The following is a 27,859-nucleotide window of genomic DNA, read 5'->3' as shown; positions in this document are numbered from 1 at the left end:
TTAAATGCGCTCAATGATATACATCTCAAATAGCCTCTGACAACCTTGTCCAGCTCCTGGGCTTCACATGTGACTTGGCTACTAGGCCTGGTGGAACCATTTCTACGGATAGGAGAAGGGGCAAAGGTGAGTTACCGGCACCTTAAAACCAACTGCTTTGGGCATTGCCCATGGTTGGCAGCTCATTTAGAAAATAAACTCCACTGCCTTGCGACTATACCCATTCACAGGGAAGGCTTCAGGAGCAAACCCCAGGAAAAATCTAGAGGTGGAGTCACTAAGGCAGTCCTACATTGAGTTCATTAGCAATTCCTGCGATGCTGCTGGTGCCAAACTGTTTCAGCCTCTGCCATTTCTTTTGATTCATCAGCTGCATGGAGAGGGGTTGCCTGCTGCATGGGCAACAGTTTGCTCTCCGTATTGTACCGCCCTGACTTGGTGTAGATGGCTAGCATGCAAAATCCAAGGTCAACGCTGATCAACAGAGGGCCTATATTTATTGGAGTGAGATTTAAAATCCAAGACTTCTTGACTCAGGAGATGTGCAGGCTACAAATGTGGTCCAGTTGAAAGTAAAAGTCCTCAAAACAAAATTAACATTTGATTTTAAAATTTATTTTCTTCAAACTGAATGCAAATCATCAAGGATATCACTCTTTGAAAAGCTAAATGAGTATCAGAAGTCTTCAGAAGAGTAGAACTGATGTGAATAAATTATTATCACTAACACCCCTTAGGGAAGAGATGCCATATCATTTCCTCCCATTTTATAAAGTGATCAATAAAGTGATAGCATGCTATTAAAGATCTCTCGCAAACAGAGATTTACCAACTACAAACACTTGGGGACATGAATTTCAAGTCCTCTTCTTATTTTTGCCTTCTGGTCACTAGGTGATACTTTGTTATGGAATTGTGAAGTTAACTTGGTGCAAGTCTGATGATTGAAAAGCATACACAGTTAAAAAGTTCACTCATTCTCACATTTGCTGAACAGACAGAAAATCTCAATATCTGGGCACTTTGAGGATCAGATAATAAATAAATAAAAATCAGCTGGATCTCCATTCTCTTAAAATCCAAAACTATTTCAATCCCAGGCAGGGCTAAATCATCAAAGTCATTTCCCGTAAAAATCACTTTAAATGAGATTAAGTGGACAAAGTGACTCCCTGTTTGCATAAATTACACTGAATTTAAGGCTCAGAAATAACCCATTTGACATTACTAAACAATGCCATAGTTTCTGGGCCACAAGAATTTCCATTCACTCAGTTCAATTCACCTTATCAGCACATTGCATTTCATTTTCTTTGTGTACACAATCAGCTTTTCTTTAAGAGTACAGTAACTTGCCCCACATGGGAATGCATTCCACATTCTAGGTATGTTGGGGGAAAGATTTTCTAGAGTGGATTTATTACTGACTGTCTAAAAGTTAACAGCCTCTTGTTTTCATCTTGAAGAGCTGCCACTTCTACCTCATTAAATCCTCTTATAAATTTTCATGTTCATTTCAGTATATTGTATAACCTGGTATTGGGCTACACAAATGTTAAATCCCAGTTTTTTAAAATTGTTTATTCAGATACTCACATCAAAATACTGAAGTAGTAACTGAATGATCATTGGTTACAGATGGCACTTAACTTCAGTAACTGGATCAACGGACACTGAAACATCTCAAAACTTTGGGTGTCCATACTAATGGAAAGAAGGACTCTATTTCATCTTTAAGACAAATTTAAGACATTTTCAAAGACCAAGGCAGGCAAAAAAAAACACAAAGATCAAGGCAGGCAAAAAAAAACACAAAGATCATCACAAAAGATTTTGCATAATTAGCAGAGAATTAAGTCCAGCTGAGATGTCTTTCAAAGGTTTTTTCCAGCAATACTGGATTGGGCATTAGCAAAGACAAAACTCTCAGTCTTTAAAAAAAATCTGAGGTGCATGTACAACTCTCAAGAGAATAATACTAAAATTACTCATGCAACTACAGAGAAACCTGGCTTTCTACAGAGCTGGTAAAATGTTCATACACTATCCACCCATTCAACATATTGCAAGTGGGAGGTGTCATCAGATGAGTGAAGAGCATGAACTCACTTCCTCCCACTGCTCACTCAGGTGACAACCCTTCTTCACAAGCAGGCACTTCTGTTGCAAATGTCATATTCCCAGGACATCCTGAACTCCCTCATTTACAACTCTTACTTCTGCCTCCTCACCTGCCTATCAGATCCCTCAGTGGGCCCATTCCCTTTCCTCAAATGTTCTCTATCAGACTCCTCCTTCTCCAGGTCTTTACCTCCCTCCCCCACCCATCTGGCTTTTCCTATCATCTTCTAGTGTGTACACCTTCCCCTCTGCTCACCTTCTTATTCTGCCATCTCCCCTCTTTCCTTCCAGTCCTAATGAAGGGTCTTAGACTCTCCATAGATGCTGTCTAACCTGTTGAGTTCCTCCAGCATTTTGTGTGTTGCTCATGTACAATGGTTCACTTTCAGACTATAGTGGCTTCTGTAGTGTCATGTATCATGATTTCTCACAAATGGTAAATGAGATAGTGAACAGATTGTCTCCCTTGTTTATATTATTACACTGAATTTAGGCTCAAGTGAGCCAAAATGACACCATGTTATCTGCAACAAGAATGCCCATTTGATCAACTTCCACTAACCCAACCCCATGGACCAATACCATTAAGGTGTTCGCGGACCCCAGGTTGAGAACCCCTTCACTAACCCTACCAGCATATTAATTTTCTTTTGTGCACTTAACTAAATTTAAAATTATTGCTATTTGTCCCAACAATTCCATGGAGGAGTGCATTCCACATTCCAGCCAAAGATATGGGACACGATATTTATTAGTGCCTAATAATTACAAAGCTTGGTTTTAGTCTTCAAGAGGAATTATCATTTCTAATTTGTTGATGCCCATAGCACTCCCTTGATCAGAAAGGAGCTTCCGGCAATTGAAATATTTCTGACAAGCATGTCTGATATCACCATTAGGAAGGAACACAGCTCAGGACACCAAAAGAAATTCTTCAGTCTTCTTCAGTTAGCTCTGGGAGAACTTTATGACAACTCAAGCAGCAGATAGACCTTTAGTTTTTCTCTTCTTAGCCATGATAGATTGGTGTGACCTCAAGTGGCATTAAATGAAAATAGTACAAGATTTCAATCCATTGAACAAACATAAAGCTCATGGAAACAAAAGTCAAAGAGTTGTTTGTATTGCATCATGACTACATTCTAGATATGTTTCATTGCTGCCTTTAAACATACATGATGCTATATTGTTGTTACTCCCCTCCACGCCTTGTGACACATCAGGCGGCAACCTTGCCGTTTCTTTAGCATTTGTGTACTTCTTCTTAATATGAAGCCGAGTTGCTAGCTCGCACTCAACCTAGCACAGATTGTGTGTGTGTGTATGCGCGCGCACACATACACAAATATACACACATTTATACGCATATACACAAACATATGTATACACACAGTGTGTGCACATTTTTCTGTTAAGAACTTTGCAATATATTTTCCACCTTTAAAGGTGGTGCCATATGGATAAACGTTGAAGATGGAGAAGTTCAACTGGCCAATCAGCCATCATTACAGTCTGCTTTAACTAACTGTTCCTCTCCAGTTTCATCACTGGGTGATTTGTCACGCACTAAAATTTGGAAAGGCTGGCAAATAACTAAAACCTGATACCATAATGAGAACCCACACCTTTGTTGCAACAGCTTCGTACTGCTGACTTTTTGAAAAGTTGATAAAACACGGCTATGAGAGGATGACCATGGTTCAGTGGAAGTGTAAATGGATGATCAGACAAGTTATATTTTGGTAGTTTGTCACAGGAAGGATTCGTGCTGGCACTGACGTCTTCAAATACCTGCATTTTTCTGGCTGGTGCCGTTAGCTGTGATCCTGCACTCACCCTCTGAAGCTGCAGATTATGTTTTTAAGCTCTGAATATAAGCTAACACTCAAAAGCAATACTGAATAAATTCTACACTGTCAGAGGGACCACCTTTTAGATGAGGCCAAAAGGAACCGTCTTCTCCGTCTTGCAAGCTGGACAGCTGATGATATTACTTCAAGGCTAAGCAGATTGGGTGCTGCATTTGCTACAAGTACTTGCATGTGAAAACTACTTCATTAGTGAGGCCTAATTCAGGATATTGTGCGCAGTTCTGCTCACCTAACTTCAGGAAGATATAAATAAGATTGAAAGAGAACAGAAAATTTAGAGGAATATTGTCAAGACTTCAGGACCTGAATTATAGGGAAAGGCTGAATAGGACTTTATTCTCTGGACCGTAAGAGAATGAGGGGAGACTTGGTAGAGGTATAGATAGATAGGATAAATGCAGGCAGACCACTGAGTTTGGGCGAGACTAGAACTAGAGGTCATGGGTTAAGGGTGAAACGTTTAACATGAGGTGGTACTTCCTCAGTCAGAGGGTGTTGAGTGGGGAATGAGCTGCCAGCGCAAGTTTTGGATGCAGATTCAATATCAACATTTAGGAGAAGTTTGAATAGGTATGTGGATGGGAGCAGAATGGAGGGCTATGGTCCAGGTGCAGGTCAATGGGATGAAGCAGAATAATAGACTGGCATAACTAGATGGGCCAAAGGGCATGTTTCTGTGCTATAGTGCTCCAAAGTCCTACTTCATTGACTCTTCCTCTTTGGAACATTGGAATTTGCTTTGGTCACAAAGGTCTGACACTACCCAAAGTCACACTTTTTTAAGACATGAATAGATAAGTCCAATTAGAAGCAGCAGAGAGTACAAAGATGAGGGAAAACAAAGATGAGTCAGAATCATAGAGCAGTCTTATAAACATTTAATGACACTGATAAAACATGTCCAGAATGTCATCAAAACTGCAATACAAGCATATATTTTAAAAAGGGCAAGGAATGGCCAGTTAATTCAACAAACCTACCCCATACTCAAAGAGAACCAAAGCTTCCAATGTTTGATGGTCAGATACTCCAATCAATGCCATGGGGAGACTTTGGTCCAGTTGGTTGAAGGGTTGGTTTGACAGGAGAGGTACTGCCGATGCTGGAAATCTGGAGCAATACAAATGGTAGCTTGTTTACGAGTTGAACCTCCCCCCATCTTCAGCTACATCTTGTGTGGCAAGAATATAAAGCACTTCTCAGCAGCACCGTCACAAAATATCACAAGCATTGTTAAAGCAGCTGGCAAAATGTTAGCTATTAAAAAGCATTTTGAAAGGAACGCAGGGTCAAAAGGTGTTTAAGGCAGGGGTTCTAAAGCACGGAAGAGACAACTGCCATCTTCTCCAGGAGGACTGTGGCGTTGGGTAGGGAGAGACGGTGGATGGTGGAGCAGGCTCGAAAACTGCAGATCTGTTAAAACTAATTTTTTTGAACTAATGCAGGCTCACTGCTCATCAGGAAGCAGAGGGATGGTGAGTAATAAGAATTTCGGTTAGGAAATGTGTAGTTGGGTACTTGCCGACTATGCTTAAAAAAGAATCAAGCCAAATAAGGCAGTCAGCAGTAGATTGAAATAACTAATTCTGCTGCAAACATTTGGAGTTTCAGGATAGCAAAATACTACATTGACATTCTGCAACTGGAATGATTAGTACGTGATGAACCATCCTTTGCCAAATTGTGACTGGGTGGCACAAACCCTGACACTGGATTGAGGTAACATAACCTCAAATATTTACAAAAAGATGGGATCAGAATGAAGGCATGGGGCTGGGAGGGTAGGGAGGGGGATGGAGGATGGTGAGAAGCAAGATACATGGAGCGGAAGACAAGGCAACGACAAGAGTTGTAGAGGTAAATGAATATGCAGAAATTTTGTTGCTAGGGAGATGCAGAAAGCAGAACATAAATGAGAAATGATGGTAGGGAAATCCTACACCAATCCCTTTTTCTCCCCCATTATTCCAACCTTCTGTTCAACTGCCTCCAGATTCAAAGACTCATCAACACATCAGGAGCAAATTACAGTGGCCAGGTAACCTAGCAACCCACGCCTTTGGGATTTGTAAGGAAGCACACACGGCTGAGGAGGAAGAAAAAGAATATGTGGCTAAGGAGGGAAAAAGAGGATCAACCATGATTGAATGGTGGAGCAAAATCCTATGAGCCAAATGGCCTACTTCTGCTCCCAGGCCTCATGGCCACAGGGAGAACATGCAAACTCCAGATAGACAAACTCTGCCACAGACTGTCCCAAGGAGGAGGGCTGAGCGTGGGGCTAGCAACCCCACCCCATTAAAGACACAGAACTGCTGAAACTCCAAAGACCTCATCCCTGGGAGTGGAAAGAGAAAATGGGCTATGCCTGGGGACAATTTGAAAGACTGGCCCAGGACAAAAGACTTGGGCAAGCTGCTGTCAGCAGCCTATGCCCTAGTAGGGGTGATAGGCCACATACAGCACTCAGGATCAGGAATGAACCCAGGTGAGGCAGTAGGTTCTACTGTGCCGAAAAATAAAACAGATTTGTTCACAAATTCAACCCTCATCGCAAGCCAGATAGCTTTTTCTGTTCTGTAATTCCTCATAATTCTGCACTAACTGCTCAACTTAGATTAAATGTTGTGACTTTCAAATGGACCTTAGGTGTTCCTAAAATGGATTAAATAATTCCCGAAGTATTTCTGCATACAACCTCTCAAAGGCCAAGGCTTTGTGCATGGCCAATTTACTGTCACCTACAAAATAAAAGCCCTGAACTTTCAAAAAGCTATTAAAACTCATTAAGATTACTATTTTTATGAGGAAATGAACAAATCTCAAGGCACATTACACAAAGTACAATTATAATACATCCCAAGTTAATAGGGTCAGGACAATGAGAGAGAATTCTATTCACAGTAACAGCATTATAACTGCATTAGAGGGAAGCACTTATGGCAATAATCAATTTCAATTGATCAGAGGTGGCCATTAAGCAAGGCTTGCCTTTTTTTAATTTGGTCCCACGCTTTTTGTAGCTGCATTGAAATAGAGTAGCCTTTAGTGCGGACTTGGCAAAATTTGTAGTATAATTACCTCGCGCTATTAGATTGGTGCAGTATGGGGCAAAATCCTGGGAAATGCAGCAAGCTACTTTTTGGACGTGTGCGTGTTTCTCCCAAGAAAAATTGTATAACCTCCTTTTATTTGTTGTACTAGTTAATCTAACTGCTTCAAACATGGGAACATGTAGTACCAGAGAGACCCGAGATACAGATCTTGGTGATTAATTCATCATAAATGGAAACTATACAGTGAGAAAGTTAGAGATACTGCTGTCGCACAATAAATGAAATGTTCTTTCCCCACAGTGTGAATAATACCCTCAGTGTTAACTGTGTTCAGTGTTGCTTGGGTAACTTGAAACAGCAGAAAATTAGGAGACAGCAAGTGATTTTTGATTTCCATTTCTACATCTGATTAAGATTAATTCTGCAGCATCCCCTAACAGTTCATTTCCACCACCCACCTTAAGATCATCACACCCTGTGGTAAGTAACAGCAGGACTTACAAACCCATCCCCATTCTTTCACGTCAAGGACCTCGCTACACAAGAGAATTTTATGCATACCCTCATTGCACAATATACGCAGGACCTCTTGACCACTCCTCAAAAGCAGCAGACCTGTGCAATGATAATGACAATTATGATTGCACGATGTTAAAATTTCCAGAGGAACTAAGCAATTTATCCATGCCCGTTCTTCAAAACGTTTGAAGCTACCTCTCCCACATAACCTGATAGGAAAGATAATTACGATGGCCTAATGACTGTGCTACCACCAAGTGGCAAATCAGGGTGTAACAAATAGCATTTTTACAATTCTTAACACCGCCCCAAAAGCTACAACAGGAGTATTCTGCAGCCAGTCTGTGTGGAGTTTGCATAACTCCCTGTGACCTCACATTCCCTTCAAGTGCTCCAGCTTCATCCCACCTCTCAAAGATATGCAAGTTGACAGGATAGCTGGCCACTGCAAATCACCTCCAGCAGAGTGGTAGAATCTGGGCCTATTAATGAGGGTAGAGAACAAAGCAAGTGGAATGAAAGTAGGGTTATTGATGGTCAGGGTGTACTAAAATTGAGAAGACCTGATTCTGTGCTGTGGATAGGATTCTTCCCGGTCAAGATAGCACCTGTGTACAACTCTCCTTCGGTCAACATCTTCTGGATAGATCATGAAACCATATATTTTCACTTCTTTTATGTTGTTTACGTTTGCCTTTCATCTTGAATGCATGATTCTGGAACTGCTGGAGCCTGTGAATTGCATTTCTGAGACCATTTGAGTGTTTCAGCACCCTGCGGTCTCCGAGAGGATTCTGGGAGGCAGCGTGCACAAACCTTGTGGCGAGAAGGCGGCTGCGGAGGGCGAGCCAATGTTCAACTCCATTTCGCCAACTTAAACTTCCATTGTTTGCTGATTAAAGCGACAAAGGAGATTGAAACATCAAGGCGCTGGCTGCCTGCCTTTTGATCACTGGTTGATCGCTCTACTGCTGAAGAACGGACTGAATTTTGATCGCTGGTGGGAATCACTCTGCTACCAGACAGGGAAAGGCCTGCCTCTGTGGCCAGAGACTGTTACCAGGTTTACTGTGTTTTACATACGGACCTGGACTACAGACTTTTTTTCCCCCCAATCTTTATAGTTTTTTTAAATATTCTGTGGTTTCTTTCCTGATCTTCCATGTTTTTTTGTGTGCAGGGAGTGTGATTTGGGGGTCAACATGCTTGTTCTGTTTTCATTTTTTTGATGCAGGGAGGAGAGATTTGGGGGTTGATGATCTTGGTTTCATTGCTATCTGGAGAAGAATTTCAGAGTTGTATACTTCGATAATAATGGACCTGTTTGCATCTATCCTGCTGAGATCGAAGAGTTGTGTACTTGTCAATTAAATCAGTTTCTTTTTCTGAACTCCATAAGAAATTATAGACTTAATGTTCTCAATTTCATCATTTGAAGGAGAACGGGTCTTAAAAACCAACCTCATGAACTCTTTTTTCTATATTTCAAGACCACAATTGCACACAACACTCCTGATGTGAGAAACACACACAAAATGTTGGAGACAGGACTGATGAAGGAACTTGGCCCAAAATATCGACTGTTTATTTCCCTCCATAGATGCTGCCTGACCTGCTGAATTCCACCAGCATTTTGTTTATTGCTCATGATTTTCAGAAATCTGATGACTCCAGGTACAATCTTACCAATGCTTTAGGTAGGGTTTGGGTTTTATTAAGGCATCTTTACTCTGGAATACAAATTCACTTGCTTTATCGGCTGACACAGCAACCCTCCACTGTAATTTCCCAGCTCATCAACAAACTTCTATATCTGCACAGCCGAGAGCATCATGGCTGGTTGCAACCTGGCCTGGTATGGGAATATCAATGCCCAGGAATGGAAAAGTCTACAGAAGGTGGTTGATACAGCCCAGTCCATTACAGGCAAATCCCTCCACACTACTGTGAACACTTACACGGAGCTCTGCCACAAGAAAGCGGCATCCATCATCAACAATCCCCATCATCCTGAGCACGCTCTCTTCTCTCTGCTGTCATTGGAAATGGGGATAAAGGAGCCTTAGGTCCAACACCACCAGATTCAGGAACACTTATCACTCTTCAACCATCAGGTTCCTGAACCACGGTGAATAACTCACCTCAATGCTGAACTGATTCCCCAACTTACAACCTCACTTTCAAGGAACCTACAACTCAGTATTATTTATTTACATTTTTTGTATTTATTATTTGAACAATTTGTCCTCTTTTGCACATTGGATATTTGTTAAATAGTTTTTCCATAGAATTCTATTTCTTTATTTTGCTGTATATGGCTGCAAGAAAATTAATCTCAAGGTAGTATATGGTGACAAATATGCACTGTGATAATAATTTTACTTGGAACTTCAACTCTAAGAGTTCAGTCGTGGCTATCCCTTGAGGTCGAGGATGATTGTCTTCATTCCATTTCCACAGAGCGAAGACACCTGTGCATGTATTTGTTTAACATGTACTTGGTGTTGCACTCCAAGAAGCACACAATACTTCACAAATCAACCAACTGATTCCAATGGCATGGAAACCAGTATACTTCAATACAATATATTAAACTCAGGATATTTTTTTTTTTTAAAAGGACACTTCCCAATTCAAACTGATAGATCATTCCTCTATATTCTTGAATAGCAAATAGGATCAAAAGGTCAAGGAATATTCAATTTTTTTTTGAGTGAAAATGATTAGACTTTTCATATTATGCTTGAGGCCAACTGGGGAACAATGGGTAGAGTGATTTACAGTTTACCTAATGAGGTCAATGAAAGCCAGCGATTCTGACAGATACAAGGAATCTGTCAGAGTGACATTTCGCACACCACCTCCAACCACAGTACCAACACGGACTCGAGATGTATGGGTTTTTGCTCCTCTGTTGAAGAGGACTCATTCAAGAACACAGATGACTTCGTAAATAGCTACTTTGCGGTTATTAAGAGCCAGTGTTCCAATTCTTCCAACTAGCAAAATAACTAGGCTAGCTTCTCTAAGCTATGACTTTCAAGCATTTAACTTGCCTAAAAGCCAGACAAAGTGAGGTCATTCTCTTTGATTCTACCTTTTAAGATAGTTTTTAAAAAATAATTACTTTGTTTCCCAAGGCTAGAGTGTACTAAATATGCCAATGATTTGAAGTAAGGAGTAAAATGAAAGGTTTTGCAGGTGCTAGTGAAGATCAGGTCCGCTCACACACAACGTTCAGCTGAATGCTACCAACCTCAACCATGAGATTCACTTCTGCAGGATGTGAAAAAAAATGTCAATTAGATCTGTGGTTCAGAAATAATAGGATAGTTTCCTCAATTAACATATCAAAGTCAAACTGAAACAAAAAGGAGAGCTTTTAAAACAGTTTTTAAACCAAAAGAACAAGAGAAAGTAAAATGGAACAAAAGCTTTGTGAGTGAAGGCATGAAAAGAGAGTCCAAAGCCACATGCTTTAAGAAATTCCCCAAGGCGTCCCTGCCAATATTTATTCCAAATTAATTCATTTTTTTGCAGATTTGTCATTGTTATTTGAGCGATCCTGATGTGGATATATTTAGCTCCCAGATTTTCCCACCATTTCACAACCTGGAATTTGAAAGGAACTGTACATGTTCAATTTTTAACATCTTCACTGCAGTAATGAAGTGTTAAAAGCATGCTTTAACTTTCTTCACATCGGTGAGGAGAGGGAACCAGCAAATATAGGAAGAGAGGGCAACATTCTTGGGATAACAATGCACAACTGGCCTTGGGCAGATAATTATCTCAAGGCATCTGCAATCCTGCATACCAAACAGCTTCAAATTGTGACAGAAGGCATTATTTATTACATCTTTACTGCAGGGTAGTAACCAGAATAATTGCTACTTGGCATTAATGTGGCCAGAAGTATATAAGCAAAAAGTGTGTTTTAATGTTTTGTTAGATTTGATAGTGTGCATGACTGATTTGTTAGATTTACTCTCTTTTTAAATACTCATGTTTACTGATTATAAGAATATTTTGCATAAGGTACAACTTTCTTAGCCATTAAGGATTACTGCAGTTCCACTCAAATAGCTTGTACCAGACAAAGAAATAAACCATCATGTTTTTCCTCAACAGATTTCAAGCTCAGTTCTGAGGATTGTAGTGTTGGAAATTCAATGACTGGCATTAAGTGTTTTTGTCATCAGTGGGAATTAAAAAAATCATATTTGCATACTTCCTCAATTGAATAAGAACGTTTTATGAGCAAATCTTTCAGAGGGTCACATTAGCCCCAAGCTTTGGCAGGATATCCTATTGTACAAGTGCAAGTCTGTAACCAAGCACATCAGAAAAGCAGTCATACATAAACATTAAAAATAAAGTGGGCCATAATCATGCTTGATGATTTAAGCCTACCTTTCAGAGGCATTATCATAAGAGTGATCAGTGAGATGTAGCCGGAAGTCTGGACCTGATAGCTTGCTGTGGAATGAAGTCAAGGGCACTCACATCAAGGACATATTCACAGCTGAGGACTTCTTTGAAGTATTCCTTCCACCAGAAGCCGACTGCCTTTGTTGTCCTTCCTGGTATTTATCCCTGTAAACGTAACAATTGCTACACCTGCTCATTCACCTACTCCCTCACCACAATTCAGGGCCGCAAACAGTTCTTGCAGATGCAGCAACACTTCACCTGCAAAGTCGTCATGGTCATCTACTGTATCTGGAGTTCCTGATGTGGCCTCATTTACATCAGTGAAACCTGATGTAGATTAGGACACTGCTTTGTCAAGAACTTTTATTCCATCTGCAATAGGGACAACATTTTAATTCCATTCCCTGTTCCCATTCTTTCATATCAGCCCATGGCCTCCTCTACTGCCACGATGAGGCCACTCTTGGGACAGAGAAGCAATATCTCATAATCTCTGAGTAATCTCCAACCCGATGGTATGAACATCAATTTCTTCAACTTCCATTAATTTTTCCTCCCTCATCTCTCCTTTACCATTGTCTATTCTGGCTCCTCTCTCACTCCTCTTGTTCTCCTCACCTGCCTATGGCGAGCAACCCCTCTGGGTCCACTCTTCCTCCCCTTTCCCCTATAGTCCACTGTACTCTCCTACCAGATTCCTTGTTCTTCAGACTTTTACCAACTTTCACCTCCATGCTTCTCACTTCGTCCTCATCCCCACCCACCTTCTCCATTCACCTAGCTTCATTTGTCACTTTCCAGCTTGTACTCCTCCCCCCACCCCACACACTTACTTATTATGACTTCTTCCCCCTTTCTTTCTAGTCCTGATCAATGATCCACCCCAAAACATCACTGTAAATTGTCCTGTGATTAGGCAAGGATTAAATTGGGGGATTGTTGGGCGATACGATTTGAAGGGTTGGAAAGGTCCATTCCACACTATCTCAATAAATAAATTAGCTTGTAGGTCTTCCTGTTATAATTCTCAAAACTATTTTGGTTCCTTCTGGTAGAAAGGCCAAGAATCTCTTCATAGATGGTAATTATCATGCACTTCAGGGCAGTGCATATTCTCATCAGCTTCTACTCGCTGGGAGTGAACAAATTATGAGGCACTGTCTACAGATCTCTCTTTACGAAGTCTTTGAGACTTCTGTATGGTTCTCTGTTTGCCATTGTCTTTGCTGCTGCTGATTTAGGGCGAGGCTGGAATTAAAGCAGATTAGGAAGTAATCAGTGGTGCATCAGGCTCGGGCAATGGAGCACTAATAAACAAAAATGTTCTTCAGTGTGAGATATGAATCCAACCAATAAATTATTTTCTCCTTTATGTCCATTTGTCAGGGATCCACAGTGTAACTGGGTCAAATGGTGTATTGATGTCATGGGGCAATAACTCTTTCCTTGCTTCTGTAATTCGTGTTTTTGGACATTGGTTAGCAGATTACCAGTGAGAAAGTACTATTTAAGAATATTATCAATGATACTTTTCATTGTTTTAGTCATGATGGGAGTAAACTGACTGGATAGTCATTAAGCAATTTGGGATAAACCCTTTCATTTATATCACCAATGAGCTACACCTTGTCAATTTTCTCTATGGTCAGGTAGCTACATGCATCTTAATTAATGGGTCTACAGTTGGTTCTTCAGCCTTACAGCCTGGTTATATTGCGTTCAATGCAGCCAGTGCTCTCAGCCACTTGTTCATTCAAAGTGACTGAAGACTAGTTACCGTGATGGTGAAATCACAGAAGGAAGCCAAAGTGGATCATCACATCTCTGACTTTCATGCAAGTCATAGATATTGTGCCCAATAACTTAATTTTCTCTTAAAAATAAAGAAAAGCAAGCACACTCTTAAAAATCCATGCAGAATCATGGATCAACTAAAAATACTCCACGTAGGTCTTGAACTGCCTTTCATAAGTTCCTCCAAACAGACATAAAGCTAACACACCAGTAAGTTCCAGGTTTCCACTTCCAACTTGCCTTCAATGGCAATATCATCTTATTTGTTCCCAAATAAGGATGTTAGTTAAGGTTCCTTTGATGTTTACACTCTCCCAAGCTGGAAACCATTTGATGGCACATTTATGGCATTATTCCTCTTAATGTCTTTCATCAAAATAAGTTTTGGCTCGGCTCCATTCCTGATTCATTATAAGTTTCTTATAATGGCCACCATAGTATTCCCTTCATCAATTGCAAATAATACCTCAACGTGCCTGCCATTTATTTATTTATAATAAACCACCCGCAGCAGATTGAGAGGCTCATATTACCATGTATTATATCTTTTTCCTAATTATAAAAGTAATTTCAATTGTTCCCTTGCAATTTTCTTGCCACATTCCCTTTTTGTAGTTCTTCACATTGGCTCTGTTTGTTCATTTTTTCTTCCTTCCCCATAAGAGAATTTCTTGTGTTTCTTTCTATTCCCTCTGTTATGTCTTCAATCATTTGTGTTTTGTTTTGATCAAGTAGTTTGTTAGGATTTAAAACTGTCTCTGTGCAATATCAATTTCTTGTTATTAAGAACACCTCCCACTGACCATCTGTCATTTATCCATTAATAGAACTTCTAGCTTACAATGTACAGCCTTCTCCTCATGTGGAGGTAAGCTTTATCAAGTCATGAATCCTAGCAGCTTCTTTTACCCCTTTCAAATACAAGTTAGAATCATATCAGAATAATTTCAGATTGATAAATATTAACAGTTAAACTGTTCACCAAAGCTGGCTCATCACAACGCTGCATGATTTCTGGTTCCAGGATATGTTTACAGAGAAAAAGATTAATAACAAAAACTACATTTAATACCATGAACATGAATAATTACCTTTATAACCAGTCACTCCACCAGTCATCCTAACCTGTATTACAGGTAATACCACACCTATGCACCATGACTTTTTGCTCTTTGAACGAATACATTCCACTACTTTACAGTCATTATCAAGGCACTAACATACAACTCTTACCAGAGTCTCCAGTTATTTCCAGTCGTTTAACTGTTGCCCCTGAAGCATCCATCAACATTTAAGTAAATCTTCTCCTGAGGCTAAAAACTAGTTGTCAGTGTGTTTTCTCCATCTGTCCTTTGTAGTTTTACAACCTGGTAAATTCAGTTCCTAGACTTGAAACCTACAGCTATGCCTTAGTATCTGCCACTATGTCATATCTCCAAAATGAGTTCAACCTTGTGGTGCATTCAAATTATTATACTCTAACAATGTTCTTTTGGGCTATTCACTGTAACCTTTCTTCCATTCTAAAGTGCCACTTACTTACAGGATGCTGGTATCACTGGGAGTCCATGATTGAATGTCTATTCCTATTTGCTCTTGTAACTCTGACCATTAGCCATGTCATGAAAACACAATGCAATTTGATTGGAGGTTTCCAGGACATAAATCTAGCAAAATGGCGATCTTTCTATAAATCAGGAGGACCAAAGTTTTCTCCCCCGCCCCCCAGGAGAATCTGCTGGTAGTAGTTTTTCCATGGCAGCTCAGTGTAGTATAGGTTGTAGGTTTGGTAGATTCTACTGAAGCTCCTTTGGCCACTCTACATCCATGGTGCAGCAGTGGCTTACACAAATTTCTTGCCTCCAGATGATGCTCTGTCCCTTCCTGTCCCAGTAAAGGATTTACTGTAACAGTACAGGAGCTATTAAGTTGAAGTCACACAGAATGCCAGAGGAGCTAAGCAAGTGAAGCAGCATGTATGGAAGGAAATAAGGAGAAAACGTTTCTGGCCAAGACACAATCCTGATTAAGGGTCTCGACCCAAAATATCAACTGCTTATTCCCCTCCATAGATGCTGCCAGACTGGCTTGATTTCCTCCAGCATTTTGTGTGCATTGCTCAAGATTTCCAGGATCTCATGTTTATGAAATGGAAGCCCTCCTCCACACATCTCACTCAGCCACATGTTCCCTGTTACCTCTCTAATCTGCTTATGTCCATGCAATGTGGTTTAGGTAATAGCTCAGAGATTATCGGAAAGATGCAGGGAGGCGTAGCCAATAGTATGTAATAAAATGGAGTTAGAAAACCTTCAGAATAAGTATTTACTGTATAATATAAAACTCTTTAGTATTACTTGATGATCTTTTGAACATGATGTGTACTTCCATCACAGAAACCAGATGAAGTTCCCACCTGTCTGAGTACATAATATCATTGTACCAATTTTCTCAACCATTTTGAACAAAGACTTTAGATATATGGAAATTAAAGTTGGAAGTGTTCAGCTGCATCAGTGGTCCCTGAGCCAAAGAATTGACCTTTTCTTTTCCCCTAATGCTGTCTGACAGCATTCCCAGTTTCTGTTTCAGGTTTCCGGATTCTCTGATTTTTCAGCCCTCAAAATACTATGCTGAATTGCATCGCTGATTTACCAGTTAAAATGCACTTCCTAAACACAGATGAAGTTGCTTGTTTGAACAGAAATTTCATTCCATCTCCACAAGAAGAAATATTCAAGTCTTTATAGGCAACACACAGGAGATGCTGAAGGAACTCAGCAGGTCAGGCAGCATCTGTGGAAATGAATAAACAGTCGACATTTACAGGCAGAAACCCTTCTTCAGGACTGGAAAGGAAGGGGGGCAGATACCAGAATCAGAAGGTGAGGGGAGGGGAAGGAGGATAGTTAGAAGGGGATAGGTAAAACCAAGAGGGTGGGAAAGGTAAAGAACTGGAGAGGAAGGAATCTGATACAAGAGGAGAGTGAACCATAGGAGAAAGAGAAGGAGGGGCACCAGGGGGAGGTGATGGGCAAGTGAGAAGAGGTAAGAGGCCAAAGTGGGGAACAGAAGAGGGAAGGGGAGGTAAATTTTTTTTTGCGGAAGGAGAAAACAATGTTTATGCCATTAGGTTGGTGACTACCCAGATGGAAAATGAGGTGATACTTCACCATGCTGAGAGTGGAGCAGTATTGGAATTGAAGTAAAAGGTTCCATTTAATTGCACACCAAAGCTCAAATGAAGTAGTGGGTCATCCTCTCCCTCTCCAAGGATCATCGCTTTGTCGTGGTGGAGAGGCTTGCGAGTTCCTAAGATCCAGAGAGCAACACCGTCCAGAGTTTAGCCACCTGGCATTTAGTTCCTGGTAGGGTCACAAGTAAAGACAAGAGGGAGTTTCCAGACAAAGAGTGATCCAACCAAGACCTCAGCAATGGAGCGGATGGAAGATGATGACACATTACAATAGCAGTGAAGGCAGAGGAAAGCTGCAGCAGTGAAGGGACCCCAGTCTGCTTGTATTCTGTGCCACCTGACCCTGACCTTCATATATCATGGGCCATATGGTGGCTGCCATGACAACAGGGGCCTCCCCACATTGATCAAAGACACACACAGACATTTTCCATGAAAGGCATCTTCCCCTCCACCCCCACTTAGCAGATCATATTTAACTCGAGTGATCACACCTGTACTAAAAGTTGAAGGATATGGATAATTATATTAAAATCATTATTTTATACTCATCACAAAGCTCAGGTAGCCAATTGGGTCAAAGTTCAGGACTACAACCATAGGTCGTAATCCAACTAGTCACTGATGTTGGCCTACTTGGCCTTCAACACTGAACGTCTCTTGGGACCCAAAAGGATCACAGAGGTTTCCATTGGTATTTGTATGTAGATCTTGAGCTGTAACGTGTCAGGTTTGCAGCTGGCATTTTGGTTTAAATGGGAAGATATTAGCTGAAATATTAAATTAATTTTCTTAATTAGGTTGATATAAACAATTGTTTTAATCATCTGTGCTTACAGTAATTTAATTCATTCTTAATTTACATAGAAGCACATTTAAAAAATGAATAGGATAAATGGTTTTGAACTGAGCATGCCACCGACATTGGGCTGACATTTTCGACAGCTGGCAAGCCTGGGGCAGACTCTCACTGGCCATCAGGTCAATGCAAGTGGGAAGAAGATGCTAATTATGCCAAGAGAAACTCTGCTTTGCACTGAACCACTATCAGTTGTTAGCAAGCTGTGACCAATCAAGTGTACACAATGCTTGAGCAGCTCACTGGCCAGTATTAGACACTTCAGCAATTCCAAACCCAATGGCTCTCATGCTGATTGAAGCTCCAGTTAACATTCCCCCCAAGCCAAAAGGTCCATACTATTTCAGCAATTCAACCAATCCTGAATGAGCAAATGGAGTCGAGGCGGAAGACTATACTTCATGTTAGAACAAGCCTGGGGGTCTAAATGGGTAACTGCTATTCCTCGGAAAGGGATGTCGTGAAACGAAGAAACAAAAGGCCTTAAGTAGCTCCAGATTTAAGAGTAAGGCTGGGAAAAGAAGGAAATAGGGGAGAAGCATGGGAGGGGCAAAGTAAGAGGAGGAGCAGAAGAATATTCCATGGTTGAAGGAGTGGAATGTTCAATAAGAATAATTAATTGATTTAACATTTAGGGAAAGGATCCCAAATACTCCAAGATACACACGTCCAGTGACCTACAGCTCATCCAAATGGTAGAATTTGCCAAATGCGATCTGAATAAAATGCCAAAGGTTGTCCTTCAAGTTTTGGCTCCCCTTGAAACTGAGATATACTGTAGCTTCAAGTTTTTCCTCAGTATAATAGTTGCCCTGAGCCAAGACAGTGACAAAAGAGCAATCCTCATTCCTGGACACAAACCTTGTCACCATCGAGGACTTCTTCAAAAGGTGATGCCTCAAGAAGATCATTAATGAACTTCATCTAGGACAGACCTTCTCATTACTACTCTCAGGAAGAAGGTACAGGAATCTGAGGACACATTCTCAATGATTAGGTCCAGCTTCCGCTCTGCCATCAGATTTCTGAACAGTCCATGAACACTACCTCACTGTTACTCTTTTACCATATTATTTTTAACTTTAATAGTATTTTTTGTGTCTTACACTGTGCTGTTGCCACAAAACAACAAATTTCATGACATTAATAATAAACTTGATTCAGATTCCAACTCCATCCAGCAACAGGCAAACATTATGGGAGAAATACAACAAAACTGAATTCTTCCACAATGCTCGGCTATTAAAACTCCCCTGCATCTACTATCAACAGCTACAAATAAATAATTGCATCATAGAACACCAATAACCCAAGCACCCTTAACCCCACAAGGAGCCAAAACAAGATTAAAGCAAGAAAATGTAGACTGAAACTGGTCAGGAATAATAATGCCCTTGGAAGTCTTTGATCTAAAAGTGTTGCTTATTTCACACTTTTACAAAGTGAGTGATTAACTAAAGTTCCTATACGTCCACTTTATAAAAAGCTGCACTCTCCAGCTCTAATGTCTACTTTTTAAACTACTATTGCATACCAGTATTTTTCCACTGAATGGCCTGCAATAAATCAGAGGAAATGCAACAATTGCTACTAATTTTATGGAATTAATTTTCCTTTTACTGTATGTTCTTTAAAAGATGTATTACCTGTTAGAAAGACAATGCAGAAACAATTTTGGATCCCACTCTAATGCATATATTTTAACACAACCCCAAATAACTTTTTTTTTGTAAGGTTAAATAATGCTGGCATCCAGTTCCACTGTGAGTTTTAGTACATTAACTTACCATTGGAGATCATAACTGAGCCCAAAGTGTGAAAAATACACACAGAATTAGCTTTAAAATTAGTCACCAATAAGAGAGATAAGGTGACAAGTTTGAGAGTCAGAAATCCTTTGAACTCTCCCCTCAATGAGCAGAGAGACTTTGAATATGTTTAATGTAAAGGGTTGTGACTAATCGATTAAGGAGAGCAGAGTTGAGATTACTGTCAGATCAGCTGAGATCTTAATTCAATGGTAGAGCAAACATCTCCTCCTGCTCCTAATTCAAATATTTTAAATCAAGAATAAATTGCTTGACCCTTAAGGAGAGGCCTGCATTTATATACAACCACCAGATACCAGAAAGATCTTCAAAGCCAAAGATGTAACATTTGAAGTACATTTGTTTTTTTGGGGGATTGAAATTAAGTAAAAGAATTACATGTGGCATAATCTCACATACAGCAAGATGAAAATGATGAGTTTTATCAATTAAGATTTCATAGCCTTCATGTGTTTCCAAAAAAAATCAAGACTCTATATTGGACTAGCCAGCTGTTTGAGGGAATAAGATCATAGAAAGATTGGGGAATAGGGTAATGGTTGTGTAATTCATTTATAAATGTCCCTATAAAAACTCTTGCTATCATGTTGCAAATTATCTGAATCCACTAAAAATCCTGTCATCAATCTAATGGATAAAACAATTGGATCTCAAATTAAGGAAACAGCTTTTGAGGAACAAGAAATTCTGCAGATGCTGGAAATCTTGAGCAACACACACATACTTGTGAAAGAACCCAGCGGGTCAAGCAGCATCTGTGGAGAGGAATAAACAGTGAAATTTCAGGGCTAAGACCCTTCAACAGCTTCTTCTAATGCTCTCTTCCTTCATAATTCTAGATCCATATGCCAGGATGATCGATGTCATTATGGAAATATTAATTTCTTTTGTGAAGCAGTTTGAATGTTATTAAGGCAAACAGAATGTTGGCCTTCATTGCTAGAAGGATTGAATTCAAGAGCAGGGAGGTCATGCTGCAACTATACAGGGTACTGGTGAGGCCGCACCTGGAGTACTGTGTGCAGTTCTGGTCTCCATACTTGAGAAGGATATACTGGCTTTGGAGGCAGTTCAGAGGAGGTTCACCAGGTTGATTCCAGAGATGAAGGGGTTAACCTATGAGGAGAGATTGTGTCGCCTGGGATTATACTCTCTGGAATTCAGAAGAATGAGAGAGGATCTTATAGAAACATACAACATTTTGGAAGGGATAGATAAGATAGTAGGAAAGTTGTTTCCATTGGTAGGTGAGACTAGAACTAGGGGACATTGCCACAAGATTCAGGGGAGAAGATTTAGCACGGAGATGAGGAGAAACTGTTTTTCCCATAGAGTGGTGAATCTGTAGAATTCTCTGCCCAGGGAAGCAGTTGAGGCTTCTTCACTAAATATATTTAAGATATAGTTAGATAGATTTTTACATAGTAGGGGAGTGAAGGGTTATGGGGAAAAGGCAGGTAGATGGAGCCGAGTTTACAGACATATCAGCCATGATTTATTGAATGGCGGGTCAGGCTCGATGGGCCAGATGGCCTACTCCTGCTCCCATTTATAATGTTCTTATGAAGCTTTTCTCCAACAAATGCTTACTGGTTGCATCCAGGGAGCATTCTTCTTCTGGCACTTTGGGATATGTACTCCGAGTAAACAATACCTACAGCTGTAAGCCTCAAATGACAGAAGAACGCTTAATCTAATCTCTGCTTATTATTCATCAGTAATTCATGGTGGAACGACATCTATGCTTTTCGCAATTTCTCAAATTGCTTTACAACCAATGTACTGTCACTGTTGCAATATAAAAGTACAGCTTCTATAGACAACACTGCAAAAATGATGAGACAATCTATTCAAAGCTGTTAATATAGCGATAGTGGTCATGACACTGTGTCCACTGAACTTGCAATTTAAATCCTCAGTCAAACGGCAGAACCTGACAGGTCCTCCCTCGAGCATGATCCAAACCCAGAAACTTTGAAAAGCACGAGTGGTAGCCCAGCTAACCACTGTTTAACTTTTTAAGTTACGTATCTGAACATAAATGACAAGCAATTTGGTAAATAAATATTTATATAGCGAGTGCCACAGCAAGCAAATCCTCCAAATAAAAAGCTTTTGTCCTGCCCAATCCAACAATGTGCAATGTTTAAATATCAGAGCAAACTTAATGAAATGGAAGTTTGTAGAAATTAAGTGGAAGAAAGCATAATTCAATTACTTGTTTTAAGCCTCCATTGATTAAACAAAGTGCAGAACAGTCAAGGGAAGAACTGCACATTCTTTAGCCAAGCCTAGATTAATTCTTTTGCAATTCTCTTTCAAACCTAAGCTGGATACATATTTCTATTGACAAAGGAACAGTAAACATTATTTTTCAATTGAAACTTGGAAGATAAAGGGGTGACAATGCTGAAGACCTTGAAATTTTCAAACAGAATTTGAATATATGACATTAATATCAAAGTAACACAGGCCTAACGCAACGCATTGTTCCAGTATATATATTCTATCATTCACACTCAATAGAATAGTATAGTTTCCAGGAAAACTTACATTCAAAAATCAAAATATATTAGCCTCTTCTTGAGATTTATTAGCCCAAAATTATTTTTGGATTTTGATTGGCCAACAATCCTATTGCAAATTTTGTGTATAATTAAAATGGTTTGCCTTATATACAAGAATTCCATTTCATATGCATAAAATACTAACAAATCTTAAAGTGTTGAATTTCTTGAACATTGAAAATTATATCAATACTAGGAGCTTGGTTTGAATTAAGAGAAAGGATTAGTGATTCAGATATCAACGAGGGGCAAGATTATAGGATTAAATACAAGAGATTGAGAATGGAGAGAATGAACAATATTTCATAGGGAGACTGTAGAAATCACAAGGTTCTATTGTTTCAGTTGTCAATCCAGAGTCATATTTATGTTTTTAATGTCAATTCGTATGTCTGCATGTAATTGTCTGAGGTGGACTTGCTCCAGAGCCTCAAGCACCAATTCTAAACAAGCTGTACAGTGCAATTCTAAAGGGAGTGTTATTTCACCAGTGATACCCTTCAAATGCAATGTTTAAATCATGTCCCATAGACATGGAAGTTTCTTGGTATTTGAACTTACCTCAGATGCTGTTGCTCATATTTACTTTCAATTTGCTTCAGTGGACTAGATTTTCAAATTTTTTTCAGAATGCTTTTTTGTGGGCTCTAGCTATGAACAAAATTGGCTACCATGTCTTTTATGTCAAAGTAAATATATTGCAAGAAGTTCCTCACTGGTGGCAAAATACTTCAGAATGACCGAGATCATGAATGGAACGTCACAAGATGCAAACTTACATCTTGGGAGCAATGATCACATACAGATCAAAGTAACATTCAATTAACTCTATGCTCTATTTATTTCAGTTTCAAACTATTTGTTAATTTTATTTAAAACTGCTTTCCCCATTTAGCCATCATTTTTCTTCATAGCATGAAAGCTTGTATATTTCAAACATTTAAAACTTTTGCATTATTCCATGAAGTGCATCTAAAAATGTTTTAACAGTTAAAATAAAGAGATTGATTGGCTGCTGGACAGATTCCTTTGCATTGGTCAGCATAACAGTCCTAAAATATGAGGCATTGCTAATAAATGGATTTGATCTAAATTTAATTTTTGGTGGCATTTGCAAGTAGACTGTTCTTCAAGAGTCAATTATCAGTCAATATGGTCTGAAAAGTTTAAGATAAAACATAACAATGTAGTAATACATAGTTATGGAACTAAACAGTGGAAAATGGGACCTTTTGGCATATCATGTGCATGTTAGCTCCTGGCAAGAACATCCAATTAATCCATCTCTTCAAAACATCATTTTTTGAAACCTTCAAACACTATTTCCCCCCTCAGCACTGCATATAGCTTCCTTTTGCATTTACTATCATAATTGAGCTTTGCCAGATTGACACCACAGGGTACCTCATCACTGAGGTTTTTCCTCGGTGATTTCATTCCAGAGATTCATTCCAGAGATTGAAGAGTTGCTCACCAAATCACAGTATTCCATTCATCCTGATGCACCACGGATATGATCATCACCACCCTGATCTCACAACTCGAGAAAAAATTCAGGAGGCAGCATCAGCCACTATAACTCGCATAGCTCAACCTCACTGGCATTGTTGACTCCAGGAATCAAGAGGGAACATTCACACATTCAGCTGCCACAGACATTCATTTCCATTTGATTTTGCTCCATGACAGCATATAGGGTCAATGTCTACCAACATGAAGACTAATATCATACAAGACTGACACGGCTTTTCTTAAACTCTCATCACCTCTAACAAACTCCTCAATGGATTGAAGATAATCCCCAGAATTAATAGGAAATTGTTTTAATTCTGGTGACTACAGCCTATACAAAGGTCACCGTAGATTCATCACTCAAGCCGAAGCATGCAAATGATGTCCTCAGTGTTTCAGTTCTTCAGTGTCCTCATCAGCCAAACCCATTGCTGACTTTTCACTGAAGCATGGAAATCATAATTTACGAATATGCTTTCAAATGGGGAGAAAATAGAAGATAGTATAATTTTTTCTCCCATTTTTGGTTTCTCCACAACAAATACTATACAAAATATTACACTTTGATTTATATCATCCGAACACCTCTATATATCAATGTACTCAAAATTTGTAGTTCTAAATAATACAATGCAACATCAATTGAAATTGGGATTCAATTAATGACTTTATTAATGACTCAAGTTGAAAAAACAGTTCTTGCATCTCTTGGAGTTGTGTGGAAGTGTGGTGAGAAGGGGAGTGATTGGTGGGTACAGAAGAGCACACTTGGGCATCACAAGGAGGAGTCCTTTTGAAACACTCTACTGCAGGCGTTCCCAACCTTTTTTATGCAATGGACCAATGCTATTAAGCGAGGGGTCCATGAACCCCAGTTTGGAAACCCCTGCTCCAGAGAGGAAGTTCTGACTGATGATGGAATTGAGTTGGAGCTGGTTTTGACTTTAATAGGATGAACCATTGAATGTGGAGGCTGAGAGGATGGAAGGTGAGAACTTGGGAAACTGTATCCTTGCCCTGTGTCCAAGAGGAGAGATGGTCAGAGCAGAAGTGCAGAAAGGAAGTGGTCAAGGGATCACTTTCACATAGAAGGTAGATATTTAGGATGCACAATGGTAGAAAGTCTCAACAGATCAAACTTTTCTTACACTTCTTTCAACCATCCAAGGACTAAAACTGTCTTTCCAAGTAAAGTAATAACCATCTCCATTACTTCCAACCTGATGTACTGTATTCAGTGTTCATAATGTGAACCCCTCTACCCTGGGGAAACCAAAGGCAAATGAGGTAACCACTTTGACAGCACCTGCATTCAGACTGTGTGAACCACAGAGCTTACTGCTGTTTGCAACTTCAATTCTCTGTCCCACTCTGACTTGTTCAATTGTGCCCTTTTATAGAATTCCAAGCTTAGTGATCAGAAACTCAACTTCCACCTGGCCGTGTTGCTGTCCTCCAGACCATTTCTAGACCCATAATTTCAGGTGATCCATCCATTTAGGTGGCTCAATTATTCTCTCGCCATTCATTCAGCACAAGCTACTGGACATATCCCCACAGCCTTGAATCTTACAATGTGTCACACTTTGAATTATCATCCTCTATCTGTCTTCATTGCTCTGGGGATCTCTGCAGTGCATTGCTGTGACAATTGCGAGCTCACCCCATCAAAAATCTTCCCTTTCTCCTATCTATCCTCCCCTCAACCTTCTGCAATCTAAAACTTGTTTTCTTTCCTCACAACAACACCCAACACTTTCACGAGCTCTGACAAAGGGTCTTCAAACCAAAATATTCTCTTTCCAAGAATGCTGCCAAATTTGAGTGGTTTCAGCATTTTCTGTTTTGATTTCTGTTTTCTAGCATTTGCAGTTTTTATTTTTATGAACCTTGGTCACCTAAACCAAAAAGCAGTAAGTTTTTAATTTTGAACTGCATACAACGGAAAGGGCATGGCTTTTACAAAAGAGGCCACTGATCCTTCTCGGGCTGTTCCTTGGAATCAAGAATGAATTATATCCACACTGGCTTTGTGCTTTCTGAAGTGGAGAAAGAAAACACTGTGGGGCCCATAAAACCTACAGATGGGGTAGGTGATCAAAGGATCATTTGTAACATGGTGTGTTCCTTCATCACCATTGTAATTGCCCCCAGTAATATAGGTGCATGATATAATCTGAAGCAAGTTGAAGAGAATGGTTGGCCATAAAATAGGATCAGTGTAGGAAGAGAGTAAGAATTAATACAGACCCTGTGGGCCAAGGGGCCAGTTTCTATGCTGTATTCAGGCAAATGGCTCAGTCAATTATAATTTACTATTATGCTGCATTCTATTGCACACTAGTCACAAATTCAGATGCCAAGAAATTGCACACACCAATCCTCAAAGTTACTAAGACTGAGTAAATTTATGAGCAGCACCAGCATTTATGGGTCATGCAGTGGGCACACAATGCCAGCCTGATTCTGGCATTCGGTGCCATCTGCATAATATCTCATGTTCTCCACATAATAGCTTGGATTCTCCAGTTTCTTATCACATTCCAAAGACATGTTGCTTGATTGATTGCTAACTGTGAGTTTAGAGTACAGGAAAATCAAGGGAGATTGACAGCAGCACAAGAGAATTGATTACAGGCACAAAATGAAACCACTGGGAATGCTCTGAGAGTTGACATATACTTGTGGGGTCAATGGTCTCCTTTGAGGACATGAGAAAACATGAGGAAAGATGAGGGAATGCAAATATATACCCCCACAGCACACCTCATCTTGCAAATTTGTTTAAGTATTTGCATTACAAAATGAGCACGTCCGAAGTTTTTTCTTCCTATTGTGAAGCCACCAGCCATTTTGGACCCTAACTTTATTCTGCGTACATTCCATTCTGAAATTTTTACAGGATTATTTTCTAAAATTGTTCATTGTGCTGCATTAAGTAACAAGTGCCTTCCACAGCCATTAAATCAAATTTCCATCGCCCTACCACATCCTATTCAGAGTATTTTTTTAAAATTTCCAACAACCATCATGATATCAAAGCTGCTTGAAGAATTTCATTCTGAACTGCAGTAGGACCCACTGCTCAATTATGAGTAAATGCAAAAGTAATTAAAAACATCTAATTTTTCAGAGGACTACAACAAATTCATGTCAGGAATTACAAACAAGAGAAAATCTGCAGATACTGGAAATCCAAGCAATACACATAATGCTAGAGGAACTCAGCAGGCCAGGACCGTTGTCTGTACTCTTCTTCCGAGATGCTGCCTGGCCTGCTGAGTTCCTCCAGCATTTTGAGTATCAGGAATGGCTCTTTCAACAACTTATAACCACAACAGTGCACTGGATGACGAAAGGCTAGGCACACCATCCAGAATGTCACAGTTGCTATGCTTGTTCTGGGGGGGTGGGAGGCACTACTGCAACCTTTTTAATGCCAGGAACCAATACCATTAAGGGGCCCATGGACCCCTGGTTGACAACTCCAACCGTAAAATGGCAGCCTGTAAAGTCTGTATGTTCACCCCATGATCACGTGGGTTTCCTCAGTGTGACCCAGTTTCCTCCTACACTCCAAACACGAATGGTTAGGGTTAGGGTTAGTGAGGTCATGATATGATGGCACTGGAATCGCCAGCGCAATCCTCACTGATTGGAGTTGATGAAAACAATGCATTTTGCTGTACATTTCAATGTGCGTGTGACAAATGAAGCTTACCTTTACTCCAACACCCTTGTCATGAGGATTGCATCATTTCAGGAAGACCCATATGTTTTCCTGAAAAGTAGGAATGGGTGAGCAATACCACCTTGCAAACATCACTTGTGCAGAGTATAAACAAACATGAGTACAACCTTTTGTATAATTAATCAATCCTCTGCATCATTAGGTTCAGATTCCAGACTCTTTGCCAACCTTCCTCCAAGCATGAATATCTGTATTGTTCATCGCGTCTGATTTTAACCCTGTTCAGCTACTTTCTGCGCAATAAGCTTTCCCACCTTTGCAAGACTTGACAGCCATAAAAAAATGCAGTTCTAAATTTAGATAATCGAAACCAACCAAATGTTTGCCTGCAAACTAGTGAAAAATTATCC

At 39.9% G+C, this 27,859-nt stretch overlaps 1 protein-coding gene across 3 annotated transcripts in view; it reads right to left on the bottom strand.

Moving 5' to 3' along the window:
* Positions 1-27,859, bottom strand: part of slc9a3.1 (solute carrier family 9 member A3, tandem duplicate 1) — a 151,714-nt gene that overhangs the window by 68,682 nt on the left and 55,173 nt on the right. The window contains exon 1 of one of the 3 annotated variants that reach the window (XM_073024169.1): positions 27,480-27,535. The exons of the other annotated variants lie outside the window; for them this stretch is intronic. The gene's annotated coding sequence lies outside the window, so the exon portion shown is untranslated. Of the gene's footprint in view, positions 1-27,479; positions 27,536-27,859 lie in introns of those variants that run through there. 3 annotated transcript variants of the gene reach the window in all.

This window comes from Hemitrygon akajei, chromosome 20 (genome assembly GCF_048418815.1).
Source record: "Hemitrygon akajei chromosome 20, sHemAka1.3, whole genome shotgun sequence".
Taxonomy (NCBI): Eukaryota; Metazoa; Chordata; class Chondrichthyes; order Myliobatiformes; family Dasyatidae; genus Hemitrygon; species Hemitrygon akajei.
The sequence above is the reverse complement of the archived record's forward strand: the minus strand, read 5'-3'. Positions and strand labels throughout refer to the sequence as shown.